Source organism: Octodon degus, unplaced genomic scaffold (assembly GCF_000260255.1).
Source record: "Octodon degus isolate 3935 unplaced genomic scaffold, OctDeg1.0 scaffold00029, whole genome shotgun sequence".
Taxonomy (NCBI): domain Eukaryota; kingdom Metazoa; phylum Chordata; class Mammalia; order Rodentia; family Octodontidae; genus Octodon; species Octodon degus.
The window spans coordinates 10,071,490-10,076,679 of NW_004524605.1; the positions used below are offsets into that span (position 1 = coordinate 10,071,490).

The 5,190-nt window shown below is 46.6% G+C and overlaps 1 long non-coding RNA gene across 1 annotated transcript in view; it reads right to left on the minus strand.

The window, feature by feature from the left end:
- Positions 1 to 3,546, minus strand: part of LOC111816275 — a 10,561-nt gene extending 7,015 nt beyond the window's left edge. The window contains exons 1-2 of the long non-coding RNA XR_002820707.1: positions 2,680 to 3,546; positions 406 to 495 (exon numbers count right to left, since the gene is read on the minus strand). This is a non-coding gene — a long non-coding RNA (uncharacterized LOC111816275). The remainder of the gene's footprint in view (positions 1 to 405; positions 496 to 2,679) is intronic.
- Between the last annotated feature and the right edge of the window lie 1,644 nt (positions 3,547 to 5,190).

Below are 5,190 nucleotides of genomic sequence, written 5' to 3' on the forward strand. Positions count from 1 at the left end.
TGGTGGCTTGCGCCTGTAATCCTAGCACTTGGGAGGCTGTAAACAGGAGAATCACTACAATCCAATCTATTAGTGAGACCCTGAACACCCTGTAGACCCTTCCCTAAAATACAGAAAGGGAAAAAAAAAAAAAAGGATGGCCTGAGAGTTGGAGGGGGCCGGTATGAGAAATTTAGAGAGCAGGCTCAGGGAAGAGGGAGAGAGGATGATTGCTGCATGACTTAAACGTGTACAGAAATGCCACCGGAACACGTATTCATTCGAAGAGATAACGTGTCGATGGCAGGTGTTTGTGTGGAGGTACAGCTTTGCTGCCCCAGGCGGATACCTAAGGCTGCACTTGCTAGGTGAGAAATGATGGTCAGCACTTCAGGAACAGCGAAGCTGCTTTCAAAGTGAGCTCACCATGTCGCATTCTACCATCCATGCCTGTAATTCCGATCTCTCCACACCTCATCAACACTTGCCACTGTGGTCTTCCTGGCTGTAGCCATCCTGGTAAACAGGAAGTGATAGTATGGTTTTAATCTGCATTTGTCCGATGATAATGAGGGATGGGTTTGTTTGCATTTGTTTATCTTCAGTGGAGAAATACCTATGGAAGGCCTCTGTTCGCTTTGTAATCGGGGCGTCTCTTAGTTACCAAATGGCGATGACCCTAATTCACAGGGCTCTGACTCACGCTTTTCCTACTTTATCATGGTGTGAAAGCAACGCAGTCAGTAGACATTATACTCTGAAATGTGGATTTTATCTTTGCCCAGGCTTCTGACGGCCCTGCACTCTCCCAGCCAGTGCTGGGCTGCAGCCTCAAGCCACAGCAGTAGCCACTCAGGGGTGTGGGGGCACACACGCCACAGTCCACAGTGCATCATGTCACTCAACGAGGATGTTCGGTAGGGTAGGTGCATTCAGTGCATTTTTTCTTTTTTAAAAATATATATTTAGTACAGAGTCTACAGGATCTCACTACGTAGATTGGACTCATAGCAACCCCTGTTTTCCGCTTCCCAAGTGCTGGGATTACAGGTACATGCCACCACGCCCAGGCTCAGTCGCTGTCTCAGTGCCCTGGGGGCAGGGCCGGCATGGCATGCTGGGGATTGAACCCCAATCCCTGTGCTTGCCTAAGCAGGCACTTTAGTCCAGTGAGCTACCTGGCCGGCCTCAATGAATTTTCAATTTACAATATTTTCAGCTTATGATTTTACCTGGACCTATGTTCACTTTAAATTGAGGCAGGGGCCACGGAGATGGCTCAGTGGAATAAGCGCTTCCCTGGCAAGTGCAAGGGTCTGAGCTCAATCCCCGGTTCCGGGAAAAAAAAAAGACTGAGTAAATTGAGGAGCACCAGTATTCTGAATACCAGTTCTGTATCAGATACATGACCTATGACCATTTTTTCCTTTCTACAGGCTATCTTCTCTCTTGCCTCACGTACAAATACTTCTTGCCACGTGTTGTTCTTTGTGTCTGGATATCCCCCCAAAGCCTCAGGCAGTCACGGGGGCGTGGGGGGGGGTCCCAGGTGGCTGAATCTAGAGTTTGTGATTGGTTCACTGTCTAGGATTGACAGTGTGAGTGAGTGCCAGGGCTAGGGCGGGGAGCCTACATGCGATATAAGGGATGGAAAGAGACTGGCTTTTACTCCTCTCTTGCTGCTTTTGCTGTGGCCTGCCGGCTGACGTGAATGGTTGCCCCTCTGCCATACCACCCTGCCGTGGAGCAGCTGAGTATGGACTGAAACCTCTACAAACTATGAGCCAAATAAACCTTTCCTCCTTTAACTTTGGGTGTCGGGCATTTTATCCCAGCAATGAGAGAAGTAACTAAGATAGGACAATTTCAAAACGACGTAATGGCTGGGTGCGGTGGCGCACACCTGTAATCCCAGCACTATAGAGGCTGAGGCAGGAAGACTGATGTGAGTTAGAGACCAGCCTGGGCTACACAAGTGAGTTCAAGGACATAAGAGACTCTGTGTTAAAAAGACAAAAATAAACAATAAAATAAAAATGACCTAAGGCTTTTCATTAAAAAGGAGGAGTGTATTTGAAATACAGTTCTTTTGGGGCATTCCTTTTTTGCAGGGGGGGGGTGCCATGCCCCATTTTTAAAGGTAAATGGAAAGTAAGGATTGTGATTGTGATAGCTTTTTAATATGATTTTAATATAATTTTTAGACATGTTTGTAACAAGGTTAACTAGTCAAAGAATTATGGTTTTAACCTTGAATTTTGATCACCCTTTGGGTATTTTACTTTGGTATGGAAATGAGAATAAGAATAGTATATGTGTAATTATTATACTAATGTAAATCTGAACAGACTGGGACAGGCTAACCTTCCACAAACCTGCCACAGAAGACTATGGCTTAAGGAAATGTGTCCGGTTATCAAGCTAGGGGCAGATTGTGGTGGATAAACTAATGGTCAACTTGTAACACCCAGCTGAACCAAATCAGTGTGGTGCTGGATGTGGAGGCCCCACTTGAGGACTGTTGCCAACAGCATAAACGCAGAACTGGAGGAGAGAACCGGGTCCTGTTGATTCTCCTGAGGAAGCTTGTCACACTGGGTCTCCTGATGTGAACTCAGCTGTGCTCATCACTAGAGGAGCTCAGGCCCTCACTGTTGCTGAGGATGCCGGGGTACTTTTGCAGGGAGCTCAGGTTCTTACCTTGAGCATCGCTTCCTGGCTCCAGTGCAGATCCCACAGCCTGCCAGCACAGATCCTCCATCCCACTGGCGCAGATTCTCTAGCTCCACCACCGAACTTTGGGCCTTCCCAGGGCAGATCCTTGATACAGACTCGCATGAGACACTGCCATGGGCTCCAGACCTCCAGCTGGACTGGTAGAGGACACTGCCATGGGCTCTGGGTCTTCAGCTGGACTCATGGAGGACACTGCCGTGTGATCCAGGCCCTCGGCTGGATTCTTCAGTCTCTGGTATGTGGACAGGTTTCCTGCACTGTTTTGCATTTGCCTCTTGAGGTAAATATTACAAAACATCCTATAAATGTGTCCTGTATCATTAAATCTTTTCCCTTCCCAACCCTGACTACAACACCACACCTGTCGGTTCCTTCACTGCTTCACTCACATCAGTTTATAGCAAGATGCACTAAAATATTCAAGGGCTTTCCCAATCGTGTTAGTGCACATACATCTGGAGCCGTCTGTGGGGAGGCTGAACCGCTGCCTAAGCCTCCTGCCCAGCCACCTCGCAACACGCTGCCTCCTCGCACGGAGAGAGCTTGAACCAAGGCGAGGTGTCAAGGGCTGATCACAAAACACAGTATGTGTTTACGTGTTTTCAAAATATCTCCTTCCAAATCCTCCGGTCACTTTGCGCATACTCATCCCATCACTCCTGCCGCCTTCTGAAGCACTTGTGGAAGTCCTCTCTCCTGTCTTTATGAGGCACGATGATCAAGAATACTGCGGATCCTGCTGCCGAGCGCCACCCAACAGATGCAGGTTCATACATGCATCGGGGCAGTCCTCGTCCACCTTACTCTCCAGATGTGGCACTGGAGGGACTTCTGGATCTTCCCCAAAGTCAAAACAAACATGAAAAATAAATGTTTTAAATTAAATCAGGACATGAGGGCTATGACATCAAAACTAAAGACACACATGAGAACAGACTTCCAGAGCTGCTTCAGAAAGTGGCAAGAATGCTAAGAGTGCTCGAAGTGAGGGGAAGTATTCTGAGGATTAACGACAATGTGGCTTTTACTGTGTTTCTTTAAATAAGCATTCATGGGCCAGGGAGACAGCTTAGTGGCATAAGCACCGGCCTGGCAAGTGGAAGGTCATGAGTTTGATCCCCAATACCAAATAAATAAATAAACAAATAAGCATTCATCATATTTTTAACCATGGTGCATGCAATGAAGTTGAAGGGTATTGATATGTAATGAAGGAAATAATAACTATGATTGATGATCACTTACGAGATGCAAGATATTAGGCCGAGTGACCACGTTTGGCCCTCGCAATAGTCCTCCTAGAGAAGTGCCGTCCCCCCATTTTATAAATGAAGAAACTGAATCTCAGAGTTTAAGTACATTGCCTGTGGTCCTTCAGCTCCTGAGCAGCAGGACTGAGACTCACACTGAGTGCTCCTGAGGCTGGCGCCCCTGCTTTCGTCCACAACGCTAGTACCGCTGAGGCCCACCAAATGCCACAATTCAGATGAGAGTCATAAACAAGAACAGTTTATGAGGTCCTAAATGGAATGAGGAAAAGAAAGACAATATGGTGGTGTGTTCATAAAGCCAAACTTATTCCACATAAACAACTGCCCTGTGCCTGAGGTCCTACCTACTTCTGCAGGACTCCATATTTCCTTTTAAAGACAATACCACTAGGAGACAGTACTTTTCTCATTACAAAAGACATGTAGGCACACAGTGAAAACCTTAAACAGACAAAAGATTAGAGCTTCTTCTTACTTTTCGTGTTAGTCAGCTTTCCATTGCTGTGACAAAATACCTGACAGAATCAACTTTGAAGGAAGAAAGGTTGGGCGGGGGAGATGGCTCAGTAGAATAAGTGCTTCCCTGGCAAGTGCAAGGGCCTGAATTTAATCCCCGGTTGCGCAAAAAAAAAAAAAAGGAAAAAAGGTTTACTTTGGCTCAGAGTTTCAGAGATTTCAGTCTAGGTTGTTTGGTCCTATTGTTTTGACCCTGGGACATTGTGGTTATATAAGTAGTGGAAGGAACTGCTCACCTTGGGGGCCCCTAAGAAATAGAGAGAGAACAGGAAGGGCTCAAGGTCCCAACACCCATTGCCTTCTAGGACGCACGCTTCAGAGACCAGCTCCTCACTCAGCCTCTCCTCTTAACATTTTGAGTGCCTGCCAACAGTGCTACAGGATGGGGACCATGCCACACAGGGTCTCCTTGGGGACATTTTGAAGCCATAGCACTCTTCTCCCCAGACCTAACGTCCATGCCCAAGAGACAACCATAGTTACTAATTTCTTGTATACCTTTAATGTATGTGTTCATATTTTTAAGAAATACAAATGGAACTGCATGCTGTTTTGTACATTAACTTTTTGCCTACTAAATATCTTGCTTTCAATGGGTAAATTTAAATTATGTTATTGAAAAATCCCACTGAGGGCCTCCTCTGTTGGCCAGCAGAACTGGAGAGTTGGTGTCCTCTGCACTGGAAGG